This window comes from Rhinopithecus roxellana, chromosome 5, assembly GCF_007565055.1.
Source record: "Rhinopithecus roxellana isolate Shanxi Qingling chromosome 5, ASM756505v1, whole genome shotgun sequence".
Taxonomy (NCBI): Eukaryota; Metazoa; Chordata; class Mammalia; order Primates; family Cercopithecidae; genus Rhinopithecus; species Rhinopithecus roxellana.
The window spans coordinates 24,425,096-24,441,481 of NC_044553.1; positions in this window are offsets into that span (position 1 = coordinate 24,425,096).

Below are 16,386 nucleotides of genomic sequence, written 5' to 3' on the forward strand. Positions count from 1 at the left end.
GACATCTGGCACTATCTTGCTAAACTCTAGGTGCTTGTGATGCACGTATTTAGGAGCTAATAAGGTCGCTTGCCCACCCACCCCCACCCCAGTCTCATTAAATGCCCTTTAGTGCAGGCACAGGACAGAGATGATGTTGTCCTTTGTTTCCATAAGAAAGATGGCTTTCTGTCTGTAAGAAAAATGGCTGTGTGTGTGTGTGTGTGTGTGCGCGCGTGTGTGTGTGGTGGGGACTATTATAAATATTTGGGGAAGCTGCATTAAATAGATACAAATATTCCAATGCATAATATATTTTTGCCTATATCTCAATAAAATGGATGGGAGCATGATCTAGCAGGAATGGACTCCAGAGTCAGGCCTAGGTTCAAATCCTGGATCAACCACTTGAGAGCTCTGTCACTTTGGGAAATCTATACAGCCTCTTTCATCTATTTCTTCAGCAGTAAAGTGGAAATTTACAAAGGTGTCGCTACCTTGGAGTTTGTTTTCTGTGGATTAGAGATAAAAAATGTGGAGTGCTAAGTGTTTCACGGTATATGTGCTCAACAAATAGAATCACACAGCATTACTCACAGCTCAAATTGTGGTGGAGCAATTGCTGAGCATACAAGACTACTGACCGTTCTTGCAAAGCCACTTGGCATAAGGTATATTTAACTCATTGCTCCAGAGGGATGTTGAGGATCATCTGCTTGAAATAAACAAATTCAATTATTCTGCAATGTAGTGGTCTAGAGCAATTCACTTGCTACCCAGAGGTGTGTAATGAACCCATGAGAACATTTTGCATATTCGGGGCAACTGTTGGGGTGTGGGATAAAGCATGCATAACTAATTCCATAGGGCTCTATCTAGAAATTCTGAGAATACCTTCAGACTGAGAGCAAACCACAGAACTGGCCTAGAAGTGAGGAGGGAGACGAGGGAGAGCCCTGAGATTCTTCTGCTGACTATAGAGGTCACCTGACCCCGACACATAACTTTTACTGAGTTGACTATATCTCACTTCCTGTAAGTGCCTGTCCCTCATACTCACTTTCAAGGACTTGGCCAATCTCCTTTTGTAAATAGAACAATGCTTTATATTTCTCTATTACTCCAGAGTGACTATATCAATAATGCAGGAAACGCATCTGTCCAGCACAATGAGATTATTTTTCTGATTTTGGTTGACAGTTATGGTAATAGTTTGGCAAACAATCTACTCCACCATCAATGACCACAGATTACAGCTGTTTTTAAAAATCTCAGCCGCTTCTGGAAACTTGGAAGATGGATTGCACACTGAGAGAGAGATGGAATGACATGCCATAAGCCTTAACGGTAGAAAAATCCTTAACTCTTTCTGTACATAAAAGTCTAAGACAATATTAAGAAAAGCACAATGTGCTATCTCTGGGTACACTATAATGAGAACAAGGTGAGGAATGACAATACTGAGACACCGTTAGGACAGTCTAACATTGCCAGGGGGGCCATAATGCAACAGAGAGAGTCTGCAATATTTCAGAGCACTGCATTTTATGTTGATAAATTTTCCAAGTCACCCAGGAGTTATTGCAAATATTTACAGGAGAGAAAATTGAGAAAGAATATTATCTTCCCTATTGGTCTTGATGAATAGAGCCACTAGCTAGTCAATAATAATGACCCAAGCCCAAGATTGTCATACGTTTGTTGAAAAAATAAACAATAAAACATGGTTTACCTTTACTTCTGCAAAAGCAGTGAATAAAAGTTGATTTTTAAAACTTAAAACTTCTTAAGTTAACAACATGAGCTTTTCTTAAAAGTTCATAACAACTCTTAGAAAGGTTTGATTTTTGACATTTATTTTCCCCCTGTAGAATTTTTCCCTTTACTTTCGTTTCATCAGAAGCAGAATGCTGATCTTGCTACTGGCCTGCAACCTTGGCATTTGGCCAGCCATTGTTATCCAGGGACTAGGAGACAGAATGCTGGCTGTGCAAGTCTCCCAAGGTGCGGGCTTTCTTTCTCTCTGAGTTAGGAGGTGAAACCATTTGGAAGAGCCATTGTAAAGGGGAGGGCTTTGGGCTATGCATACTCCTCATATCCAGGTGAGTTCATTTTTCTTGTGAACTTTTCACCTAGGCCCCAATTAGTATCCTATTAACCTCCTTAAATATGGAATTGCTAAGATCTTAGAATACTCCAAAATGGACTATTAGCCAGCCCATTTCCTGGCTCCATCAGATGAAAATGCCAAAGTAGGTCATACAACAGAATTATCTTGATTAATTTCAGTTCTCTTGCATGGGCCATGATGTCATGCAACTTAAAGGAGATTCAAATTTAATGCATCATTTCGATGACTGATTAAACATGGGATTTTCTGAAAAACATTTACAATTCCAGGTTTGTAAGGATTCTCCTTTTTTAATATGACAAACATTTCAAATATGCTAAATTGATCAATTATACAAATGATAAATTCCCTTGAATATAATTTTTCATGTTCATGTTCTCCAAGGCCTAATATGTAGAAAGGTTTATTATCTCCAGTAACTACTATGTTAGATAAAAAGCTGTCAGCATTGTGCCCCTTTCCTATCCATGGATGCAGGCTATTAAAAAAAAAAAAAATGCTATGAAGATGCCACATCTACCCCAGAGCCTACTCAGAATGGCATTTCCAAATATAAATGGCTTTGCTAAGGCTAAAAAAAGCAACAAACTTTACATCCTTTATCATGCATTCCTAAAGGACTCCCTTGAAAAAAGTACTTAAAAACATTGTATCTTAGAACATCTCATATATTGGTGCAATTTTTTGTTTTCCCATATAAAGCAGCTTTAGGGACTTATTAGCAATTTCAAATGTTACAGGAAAATATGTTGAATCTAAAGTTCATTATCACAAGTAAACTTATTTAAGTGAGATTATTTGTTTCTTAAAATGTATAAGATAACTAGTTCTTTAAAAGGCTTCTTGTTTTCTGTTGCATAATTTTACTTAGAAATAAAGCTTTTGGATGCAGCAGTTATGCTCCAAAGTCAGGGTTGTGTCTCTTTTGTGTTTATAAGTAACATGGACACAGCCTGCTACGATAAACACTGAACCCAGCTTAACATGCCCCTGTCTTTTCCAGATTACAATGCAACTTACTTTCGTGATTTAAGTTATGAAACTTTAAAACGATGTCATACTTTAATATTCAGGGGTTCCTTCCTGTAATAACCTGCAATGTATATTCATGTTTGCAATTTCTAGCAAGAAGTAAAATAACAGATAGCTTTTATGAACCATCTGTGAACTTTGAAAGTTCCACTTGTCTGAATCAGAGCTTCATAGACACCCACTTAGCACAGACTGGGTTGTGCCAGGGCTAGAGTAATTGCCTGCCAAAGGGATCCTGACCACCCCTCCTCTTCTTTCTGATCAGTCCACTGATCACTGAGAAACCAGTGGTGAGCTGCTACCTTTTAGAATATGAATAAATAAAGGAGCTTGCCATGATCAAAGATAAACATCCAACTTCAGATGGATGTTTATGCTACTGAGCCAAATGTAATGTTCCTAAAAATTAGGAAGCTTCAGGACCCCATATCTCTACTCTCTGAAATTCAACTTTTCTCAGATTCAAAACAGAGATTCCGTTTTTCTAGAATCTATGTGTCACAGTGCAGGTATCTGCCATCAGAGGAATTCCATCCTCATATTCTAACATCAGATTATTCCAATACATGTTCTGTTCATCGGTTGCCTTAGTTAGAAAATTAGGCAAAATTCTCGGGCATCTTTATGCGGTGACATAAAGAAATAATGTATTTTAGTAATAGTGGTTAGAAAAATATCATACTCCAGGACTTTAGTCATTTTTTTCTCCATCTGAGAATTTATATGAGTCCCTTTAACTCATTTATGTATATTCTAAGCATCTTTATCTATTCATGCACTTTCCAAGCAATGTGACTTATGTGTTGTATGATTAAAATGTATAAATAAAAACTCAGGCCTGGTGCAGTGGTTCGTGCCTGTAATCCCAGCATTTTGGGAGGCCAAGGCAGGTGGATCACCTGAGGTCAGGAGTTTTGAGAACAGTCTGGCCAATATGGTGAAACCCCATCTCTACTAAAAATACAAAAAAAAAAAAAAAAAAAAAAAATTGCCGGCCGTGGTGACGCATGCCTGTAATCCCAGCTACTCCAGAGGCTGAGGCAGGAGAATCACTTCTTGAACTCGGGAGGCGGAACTTGCAGTGAGCCGACGTAGGCCACTGCACTCCAGCCTGGGCGACAGAGAAAGACGTTGAGAGAGAGAGAGAGAGAGAGAGAGAGAGAGAGAGAGAGAGAGAGAGAGAGAGAGAGAGAAACTTAAACTCAGAGATTTAAAAATCACACTGGGCCTTTCTGCCCACTCCTTTACTTTTCAATTTTATTTCATTTTTTATTTATTTTTTATTTTTTGAGTCTCGCTCTGTCGCCCAGGCTGGAGTGCAGTGGTGCGATCTCGGCTCACTGCAAGCTCCGCCTCCCGGGTTCACACCATTCTCCTGCCTCAGCCTCTCAAGTAGCTGGGACCAGAGGCGCCCGCCACCATACCTGGCTAATTTTTTGTAATTTTTAGTAGAGACGGGGTATCACCGTGTTAGCCAGGATGGTCTGGATCTCCTGACCTTGTGATCTGCCTGCCTCGCCCTCCCCAAGTGCTGGAATTACAGGCTGCTTTTTATTTTTATAAATTGTAAATAAAGTATCATTTATTTGTTTATAAGTACAAAATAAATATGTTAGTTTTTAAAGAAATTAAAATTAAATAAACTTGGAGACTCAGTTCCTCAGTCTTACTAGTCGCTTTTCAAATGACCTTTAGATTCAACAGATTCTTATTCTTCACTCCAGCACCTTCCCTCTTGCAAGTTGTTAGCACACCGATGTCCCGAGGGAGTACCTAAAATACCAATCTGCCCAGGTAAGTATGGACCCACTCCTTCAGCCTGGCACACAAAGTTTCAGGAGCTTCATCATCAACTGGCATGGCCTCCTTCCCCATGCTATGCCTATTCCCTTGTGACTGCCTGACAGCAGCACTTACTCAGGCTGTTCCCTCTGCCTGAGCAAGCGGTGCTTAGAGCCTTGTGTCTTCAACCCATACCTAAGCATCATTATATGTCTCTTTCCACTTTCTCCTTCCCAAACCCTAGTCTGCACAAAATCTAACACTATACTCAATTAAAATATTTGGACATTGGCTTCAATTCCCTTTCCTACTGGTCAGTAAACCCAAGAGTAGATTTTACAATGGATTTCTTGGCTTAATTCAGTGATTGTTACATGGTAGATGTGACATGAATGGCTGCTAAATCAAATAAAAGAATGTCCTCTGCTCCCTGTTGACCATAGAAGAAGTGGGCAGGTGTGAATGTCTGCATCCCTGGCAGTGCACAGTGTGAACTGTCTCTATTTCTCACTATCACAGCTTCTTTCTTGTCTTCGGTGAATATGACAAGTAACTGAGAAAGGTGACTCCTCTGAGCCTAGTGGAGATCTTACACTGTTTGACTCAGTTACTTCCCTAAGTCTGCTCATGCATTTTTTCCTGGTTGACTCTAAGCTCCTCCTTTACAAAGTATCAGACATAGATTAGGGCTGCCTCACCTTATTTTAACAACATTAAGAGAGATGAATTTTCAAAAATGAGACTAGCCAGTGAACTGTGATGGCAGAGTAATCCCATTACTTTCAGAGGACTTGAGTCTGTTAGAATCACTTAAGTGTTGCAGGGTTGTAGTTTAAAAGGGAAAGGATATGATAGTCGCTTGGGGAGGTTGTTTTCTTCAAAATAGAATTCCCAATCTTGGAAGGGTTATGTATCAATAGAGGCAGGGTCTTTAGGGAGTTCTCTAAGATCATTAAAACAATCCAAAAGTGTTTGCTAAAATGGATCAAAGAAGTTGATACCAATTATGTCCAGTTGTCTTCTGTCTGGGATAAGTGGGCTTCTGTTCCTAAACAAATGAATTCTCTCATTTTGATTCTTTCTATAGTATCTCTGATGTGTTGGTATTCAGCCTTTTCAGAGTTAGGATTCATGGGGAAGGTTAAAGGGAAAATTAACAAATATGAGAAAGAATGGCCCACTGAAAGAACCTTTCAGAAAAAAGGAGTAAGAAGAACCCTTAAATATTATTGATGCAACACTGGAATCCTTGTAACTATATTTCAATGTTGATCTTAAATGTGGGTTACATAGAAATAGAGAGTAACACGTATTTTGTTGGAATGATTAGGTTCTAAAGAGGTGTTTCTCACAGTTAAGTTTTCGGCCTTTTGGTGGGGCTGTAGAGGTCTTCTAGAAAGGCCAAGAACTTACCCCAAGTTTGATCTCCTTCTGCAAATGACATGAAATTCCATTGGAAGTTGGTAGCTATTAAAAGAGTTATGAAGAGTCACTAACATGTGATATTGATAAACTAAAATTAGCATGCTGAAGGAGTTTACTCTAGACCTTAATCTAGTATGGTGCCAGGAAGTCTGGCTGCTACAAAAAGCTTAGCATTGCTGTGAAGCTCCTACCATTTAGGGAGGCAAGCTGATTGTTGGAATTCTCATAGTTTCCAGAAAGCTTTGTTATCAGAGCATCGTTAGTGCCTTATTGAGTTGTTCTTGATTTTCAGTTGCTACTAAGTTTGTAATAATATTTTACTTTTGTTGGTTGTTAAGGTCTTTTGTACTTGCTTTGCCTCATCATTTGGGTTGCTATTAGTTGGGTGCTCTTTGCTCAAATATCTCAGGAACCCCTCAGTGGCCTGGCAAAGCACATGACACACAGGTGTGGTATGGAAGTGCAGGCTAACATTTATCGAGGCTCACTAGTGCCTGAACATTTTCGAAGTCCGTTAGTTGTATGATTAATGTAATTGTCAATGCAACCTAAACTCCAGTTTCCTCAAACCCTTCTAACCTTCTAGATCAAGTCTCTGTTTAAAAACATCCCACTGTTTGAAAGAATTTACTTTTTCTCTCAATATTTATTTGTATGTGTGTGTGCATATGGGGTTTTTGTTTGTTTGATTGATTGATTGATTGATTGAGGCAGGGTCTTACTTGCCCAGGATGAAGCACAGTGGCATAGTCACTGCTCACCGCAGCCTCAACCTCCCCAGGTTCAGGTGATCCTCCCACCTCAGCTGCCCTAGTAGCTAGTACTACAGGGCAGTAGTTTTTATTTCCTGGGCTATTCAATAGCCCAATAAATAAAGCCCTCTTGTCACATTTCACTTCTTTGCTTTTTCCTGAATCATTTAAAAGCAAGAGATTTTAAAGAAGAGACTGACACTTCACTATTGAATCATTTCATATACATCTCCTACAAATAAGGGTATTATCCTATAAAACTGCAATGCTTTTATGACATCTAAGCATATACAAAATTGTACTATATTTAATTTCTAGTCTATATTCAAATTATCAAATTACCCAAAAATATCTTCCATAAATCAATTTTTCAGCTAAGGTCCAATTAATGTTGACAAATTGCATTTGATGAATTCTATCCTACCTTTTTATTTAAGACATGGACATTTTGAAAACTCCAGGCCAGTTGATTATAGAATATGCTTCATTTTTTATTTATCTAATTAACTTTCTCAAAGGGTTGTTCATTTTTCTCTCCTATCCCTTGTATTCCCCCTATGAACTAGAAATTAGATAGAAAGCGTTGATTAGATTTGTGCTCACTAATTTTGGTGAGGTTAATCCATTGATAACGTGTACTTCATGTTGAATCACGTGAGAAACTACATAATGTCAAGTACTCCTTTTATTGATTAGGATGTTTGACTTGTTTATTTTGTTAATATGATAACTGCTGGATCTATCCATTGTAACAGTAGATTTTTCCTTCTGTAATTTATAATTACTGTGTGGGGTGATTGTATTCGTTTTTCCATTCTTGCTGTAACAAATGACTTCAAATTCAGCAGCATAAAACAAAGCAAATTATCATCTTGCAGTTCCGTAGATTAGAAGTCCAAAACAGATCTCAGTAGGCTAAAGTCAGTGTGTTTACAGGACTGCATTACCTTCTAAATGCTATAGGGGAGAATCAGTTTCTTTGGATTTTCCAGCCTCTAGAGGCCACTCACATTACTTGGCTCTTTTCTCTGTCTTCACAGCCAGTGGTGGTCAAGTCCTTTTCAAATCACATCACTCTTACCATCTCTCTGTCTCCTTCTTCCAATTTTAAGAACCCTTGTGGTTCAACTGGATCTATTTAAATAATCCAGTGTAATCTCTTTATTTTAAAATCAAATGGCAAGCTATCATAATTCCATCTACGACATTAATCCCCTTCTGCCATGTCACCTAACATATTCACTGGTTCCAGGAATTAGGACACAAACATTTTTGGGGAGGCCATTATTCTACCTTCAACATGATTATTTTGGTGCTGTGCAAATAACCTGTTTCCCAGCAACATATCACTTGATAGTTTTAACTTCCGTTGATAATCCTTGGTTTTGTCAGTAATTGGGTGATGCAAGCATTGGTGATCTACTTATATTATTCCTCCTACAGTTATGAACTAGTATTCTTCCTTAAAGAAATGTTCTATATTATCTCCTCTATCTATCTATCTTCCTTTTTAATATCACTATGGGCTTTTGGGTTTTTAAATTATTATAATAAATTGATGTATTAATTTTGTTAATGTTATAACTGCTGGATTTGTTCATTGTAATAGATTTTTTTTTATAATACATTATCACCATTTTTGGTTTTGATCTACCAAATTTGGCCAGTGGGAGTCCTGTAAATCAAGATCCTATGTCCTTTTGAGATATGCCCTTATTTTCTGTTACAAGCACATGCTACAGCTCACCTTGTACTTTTCTCTGAAGGAGACATGAAATCAGCTGTTCCCTCACCCCTCTATTCAAAGACAGCAGTGGAACTTAGAACTCAAGATTTGAGTGTTAGGTGCATTACTGCTACTGGGATATTAAGGTTTTTAGGCTAGGAATGAATAGATATGATAGATAGATAGATAGATAGATAGATAGATAGATAGATAGATAGATAGATAGAGTCATGTATAAACCATGAGTTTATATGGATATTTCCAATTCAAATTTAATATTAATATTGTAGTGTTTTGCTCAATTTTTCCTAAATTTTGTGCTTTTTTGTGACAGTGAAATTCTTGGTTTCTAATCCTACAATATGGAAAAAACATTCAAAATTACAATCAGCAATGATCTTTCTGTGTATATTTAAGATTGACTTTTGATTCTCTCTGTTCTCAGAATATACCTCATTAAAAACCTATAGTCAGAGTAGTGTTCAAAAATTACTTGGAAGAAGTATTTCTTCTGTGTTGTTATGTTATCAATTTTATAAAAAGTTAGGTTTATTTTTCTGTTTTATTCAATTTTATGGTGATTTTTTTTCTTTTTGATTTAATGTCACGCTGTGAATGCGTAAAATGTTTCTGTCATTCAGAAGTTAAACCTACAAGGAAGGTGTCCTCTGTCAAGTTTCTCCCTCATCACTACCACCTCCACCCTTTTTTCTTTTCTTCTTTTTCTTTTTCTTTTTTTTTTTTTTTTTTGAGACAGGATTTCACTCTGTCACCCAGGCTGGAGTGCAGTGGCGCGATCTCTGCTCACTGTAACCTCCGCCTCCCGGATTCAAGAGATTCTCATTCCTCAGCCTCCCGAGTAGCTGCGATTACAGGCATGTGCCCCTGTTTCCCTTTCTATTGAGAATTATCTTGTGCATTTGCTGATAATCCTTCAAATATTTCTCTTTGGAAAAATAATATACACATATATAACCTTTTATTTTTTACATTAAAGTAGCTCACTACTGTTATATATTTTGATTGTTTTACCTAAAAATATATCCTAGAAATCATAGAATGGATTCTTTGTTCTTGTCTTGACACAGATGTCATAATTTTTATGGGGTAGATACTATTACTATCAGCATTTTGCAGATGAAAAAACTGAGGCTTAGAAAATGAGTAACTTGCTGAAAGTCATTCAGTTTGTAGGTAGGAAGGGTGTGGACCTAAGTAGTCTGCTTTCTGAATCTGTTCTTTTAACCACACCCTATAAGCATTCAGACACAAATGTGCATCCTTTTATCTTGCCCTGTGGCAATGTTAATGAAGCTGGCAAAGTTTCTTCTTCTTTTTTTTTTTTCCTTCTTTCTCTCCCTCCCTCCCTCCCTCCCTCCCTCCCTCCCTTCCTTCCTTCCTTCCTTCTTTCCTTCCTTCGTGTTGTTCTAACGTCATTTGATTTTAAGAAAAATTGAGCCTATACAGTCCAGTCATTATTAGAAGTTCATGAATGTAGCTCAGTTATTTTACTTCCTTAACACATATATTAGAGTGATAGTCCCTGATTTTCGGAGCTAGAAGAGGTCTTTGAAATGATTTAATCCAGTATCTCCATTTTACAGGTTCAGGGTTCTGAGTATAGAGGTAAGAAGACTGATCCAAGGTCAAATAGTTAGAGGCAGAGTGACACCTGGAGCTCTGGTCTCCTAAGTACTAATCTAGAGTTGTTTTTCACTGTAATATAAGACTCAATGGGAAATACATCAAGAGACAGATATCTAATGTCTCCAATAACACACAGCTCAAGAAAAATGGATACTATCACACTTTGTGCTATAGCCTTTGACTAATGAATCCAATAATCCAAAATCTTAGCTCAATCCTCTCTAAGTCCAACAGTAAACATTTGACAGACTTCCACTGAGTATAGTGAAATCTCCTCATGTAATATCTACTCATCACATATGAAGAGTTTAAGCACACTGAGTTGTTATAATAACATCGCACCAACTTAATAACATTGAAAGTAATGGCAAAAGTCACAATTACTTTTGCACCAACCTACCAGCACAGCAAGAACCTGAATGGCAGTTTAGCAGCTGCATTTCAAAAGCCGAGTCCAGCTAGAGATACATTCCCAGGAGCCTGCCTCTGAAGTGCTAACCTGCAGAGATTTGGAAAGAAACACATTTCTTCACTACTGTGGAATGTGTACGTTGTGTTGTCTGTGGATACATTAGTAGGTCTCTCTCCTAAGTACCTAAGGGGAAGTTTCTGAACATCAGCCTCACTCACCAATGTCCCAAGAGCAGAGTGTTAATAGTGCACTAACAACATCCTGGACAGCTGATATGGTATCTTACATCTCCAGAATGGTACCAAAGCAGTTACTGGGGGATTAAAAATGAGAATTTGACAGCTGTTGTAAGATTTCACTTTACTCTTACCACTGTGAGTTAAAAACGAATATCAGGTCAAACATTACTGTGAGTTAAACCATCAACTCAGTTCTGGATTATTAACCCAGGAGGCAATTCTTTTGGGGGAGTCTTTCCTGCCTGGGTAGAAAGTCTGAGTTCTAACAGGGCTTTGTTTGTTTGCACTTTTCCTATAACCAATTGTCTCTCTTTTCCCTCAATTTTTCATTAAAACAAAAACAAAAACAAAAAAACAATGGAGTAGACAGGTTCACAGTGGTTGACGTTTGAATGTGCTGTTGGCTTATTTTTTCAGTAGAGTCTGTTGATCCATTTTTCTAAATGTTTAAAATAGCATGACAATGTTCTGGGAGGGGGATCACATGCCTGCTATAAAAAGTCCTAGATTCAGAAGATATTTTGATGGACCACAGAGCAATCTCAAGGATGGTAATAGAGTGTGTTTTCTCTGCCATTGTTCCTTTTGTTCCTCACTTCTGGCCTTTCCCCTAGCTTGTACCAACAAAGATTCTCCTAGTAGCTCCTGCATCATACCAGGAGCCCCTAAGTTTCTCCTTGGTTGCATTTCTGATATTAATGCAGATGGAGTCATAGGTGCTGTTTTCAAAATATAATTATGATAAGCGAGACTGAGAAGCAGTTGTTTAGGCCCATGGGAGAAATGTCCAAGAAAGAGGAGTCAAGGAAAGGAGTTGAGATTAGCCTTGATAGCTGGGTAATGGGTTGACTGATTATTTTTTTCTGATTAATTTCTTTATAAGAAATAAAACTAAAATTCCCATGTCATTTTGGGCTTCAGAAACTCCACAAATCCAACTTCTAAAGAAGGTAAAAAAGTAGAAAGAAGATGAATCTCACTTTCTCGCTTTCACTAATTAGACAGGAGCAATAACCAATCAGCTCACAGAACATAATAATACCAACAAATACAGCATGCTTGCCTTTATATGGTAAGTCCACAGACACTAATGAACAGGAGTCATAACTGATCACTTCATGCCGGTAAATAAAGCAAGAGTGGCCTATGTAATAATAAAGGTTGTTAACCATCAAAGACATTTAGACTTGAAAAGGCCTGGAGAGCTTCAAAGATAAAAAAACTTAGTCCGGAGAGAAGACCCACATTCTTAGAGTTCTAAAGAGAATTTTGGAAATGCTTATCAAATTTAGTGCATTGAAACATTTACATATTAATGAACACCAAAATCAATCAAATTAAGGTTTAGATTTCTGGCTAAAATATTAACTCACTCCTTTTGGAATGCATATATCTTTGGTATGCATGTGGGTGTGTGTGTGTGTGTGTGTATTTATGTACAGTCATCCCTCAGTCATCATGAGGGATTTGCCCCAGGAGATTTCTCAGGTACCAAACTCTGCGGATGCTCAATATGGCATGTCATTTGCCTGTAATTTATGCACATCCTCTTATATATTTTAAATAATCTCTAGATTACCTACAGTACTGATAGAGGGAAAACCTTTTACAAATCAAATTTAACAGACTTAAAATGAGCAAAGAATGATTTTAGAATCAGGCTGCCCTCGAACCAGAATAGGTTCAGAGAGAACTCAGTGCTGCCACATGGTTGAAAAAGATTTAGGGAGAGAAAAAGGAAAGTGGCAAGTAGAAAATGGAAGTGAGGTCCAGGAAAACCTGGATTGGTTCTAGGTCAGAATTTGCCTTACTTAAATGGTTATCTGATTTGAACGATTAGCTACTTGTGATTGGCCAAAACTCAGTAATTGGCACAAGAGTAGGTTATAGTCAGCTTGCACATTCAGCTGGGTTATAGCTCACCTATGTATGGAGAAACTTTAGGCTAAACTTTGAATATGTAAGAAGGCAGCTTTAGGCTAAAAACTATACATAATACAATGTAAATGTTTTATAAATCGTTGCCTATACTGTATTGTTTAGGGAATGATGATAAGAAGAAAGGGCTGCATGTGTTTGTTACAGATGTAGTTTTTATTCTGGAATTTTAAAATCTGTATTTGGTTGAATCCATGGATGCAAAACCCACGGATATGGAGGGCCAACTGGATGTAAAAATTATGCGTATAGTTTTGCAAGAAGAAAAGCAATGACATATAAAACAATTTTATTCTCCTATTTTATTCTTTAATTTATCACATATTTAATAATGCTTGTATAGCTTTTGCCTTGTGCCAGGCATTGTTCTAAGTATTTTACAGAAATGGACTCATAATCCTCACAACAAATTAATAAGTTAGGTACTATTATCCTTATTTTAGACATGAGAGCGTTGAATCACAAGGAGTTATATAGCATATCCAAGTTCACAGAGCTAGTAATAGTTTTACTTCAAGAAAGTTTTGTCAAAATTTGACATAGCAAAAAATTCCTGGCCTGGTGTGATGGCTGGTGCCTGTAATCCCAGAACTTTGGGAGGCTGAGGTGGGTGGATTGCTTGAACCCAGAAGTTTGAGACCAGCCCGGACAACATGGTCTCTACAAAAAATACAAAATGTTAGCTGGGCATGGTGGCCCATACCTGTGGTCCCAGCTACTTGGGAGGTTGAGGTGGGAAGATCACTTGAGCCTGGGGAGATCAAGGCTACAATGACACATGAAGGCACCACAGCACTCCAGGCTGGGTGGCACAGTGTAACCCTGTCTCAGAAAATAAAAGGAAAAAAAAAGAAAGAGAGAAAAGAAACATTCCTCAATTTTTTTCTCTTTACTTCATTGTGTCTCCCTACAAAGTCTGTTGAGTGAGTTCCCTCCATTTAGGCCTGGGTAAGAAGGCAGCACTTCCTGTGCTTCTGAATGAAGTCCAGGCAGACATCATTCTGGTGGATGGGTAGTTTCTACATACTCACACATAGCCTCAGTCCCTCACTGTATATATTATCATGAGATTTTCAGGTTTGCTGAAATGAGAAATAAGAGAGGAGACTCACAGTAACAGAATATTTGAAAAAACTTGGTTGTGGCAGAAAGAGAAAAATAGTGGAGCTAATTCTAAGTAATGATCTCAGGGAGTAACAAGTTCAAAGAATGACTCATTCCCCTCTTTTTCTAACTCATAAGTTTTATGGAATCACTGGGTGCAATAATGCATTGGCTTTTAACTCTAGAGGCTTCAACTTTCTATCACAAGGGTCACTGAACCATGAAGAGTGCTGAACTCCTGTCTCAGGCCTGGCAAACGCACACACTTACACACTCACATACTTTTAAGTGTAGCGTTAAGTCTAGTTGGTCACCTCTACACAAGAAAACTCCATGTCATTCAATATGGAATATTTATTGAAGAATCAGAGGTTTCATGCCATAATAATGAGAATGATATCAGAATAGCAATAATATTGCCAATTTATTGAGTATTTACCATGTTCCAGGCACTGTGCTTTGCAGTCACATAGATTACCTTGTTTAATCCCTACTATAATTATACCTCAAGTTTTACAACTGCATTTAACTGCATTTATGATTTGAGGAAATCAAAGCTCAAAGAGTTAAATGAACTTTGCAAGTCATACAGCGATTAAATGGTAGAACTATCTTCAGTTTTTCTTGGACATCAAGCTCTTAATTGCTACATCAAGGTTCTCACACATTAGTTTCACTTGATATGTGTACCTCAAGGAATGTATGGACATTATCTGCAGATCCTACTTTACCAAACAGTGGGCCGTCATTTGTTTATGTTCTGTAGGATATTCTCTGATTCTTATGTCATCTCAACAAACTACAACTCACCAGAATCTACACATCCAAAGGAAAGAAATCCTCCAATTTATGACTGATTTATTGTATATACTCACCTCATTCTAACCAGGAGCCACACAGTAAAGCCAGTGATAAAAACAATTAAATTTGATTTAGAAAAAAAGATGTAAAATCTTTTCTCTTGAATAGATTTTGTGTTCCACAACCTAGTTTGCCCAGGTCATTCATTGTTATGGACGAATAGTAGAATGATGCAAAAGAAGAATGTGGTTATTACAGAATAACTACTCCCTTGGTGACTTGAGACACATAGGGGTCTGTTCCTTCTGCTCTCCAAGGGATGATTGTATGTCTCTGATAGTGTTGGAAATACACTGAGATAGGGAGTCATTCTCCATGGTATTCTAACTGATCACCTGCCTGCCAGCATGGCGCAGAGATCATTTGGTGGAATAGGTGAAGCTGTAAAACTACACTGACCCACTCAGAGATAGAAAGGTCTGCAGAGCACAGACTTTAGATTTCCTAAAAAGAGCTCTTAGAAAATCAAAACATGCCCTTTGCTTTACCCACTTGGAGCTGATTTGAACAAGCAACAGGAAAACAACACAGAGCGTTATCCAGTATACTTGGCAGAGTTTATTGCCAGTTGGATTTAACGGAACACTATCTGTTATCCTGTTATTCACGTCACCACCAACACCAGTAACATTTACCAAACATGAATCTTACCTGGCACTTGGTTGGTGTTACACAAATTAATCATCATCTTCTAAGAGCGTATTTGCTTTCTTGTCCAAGGCTCAACCTAACAATGCCAGACTGTTTAATTTGTGAATGCAAAGTATTATTTATGTTCACAAGTGAGCTCATTTTATCTTGCAAATTTAAGTGTTGCAAAGATAGTGATGTGTGACAGTTGTTTTCTTAGAAACTCCTATTTGGGAAAACTAAATAGGTTGACTATATCCAGAGCCTTTGACTCTATGCTGACTCAGCACATTACATTATGTAGCATATTTAATACTCAGAAGCCACTATTCACTCCAGGAGATAGTGACAAAGCTCACCTTCAAAGAAGTTTAAATTCTGTGTCAACAGGTATAATATATACAGAATCAATACCAATCTATAAATTACATGTATAACACCATACTCTCGTGTGTCTAAGGAAAGTCAAAAATTACAAGTCAGGGGCTAATAATGCTCAGTCAAAACCAGTAGCAGAGACATATGCAACTTTCATCTACATGGTAATTAAGAGTCTGCATGCTCTGCCAAAGAGATCTTCCTTCATTGCAAAATGGCGGCATTGATTAATTACAATGAGAAATTGTCAGTTCTAGGTATATTTGGTGTGATCAGTTTTACATCACAGAAACAATGGCCATAAATTCAGAAGCCGCTTCCTAATAATGAGACACATTTCTGGCCCTAAA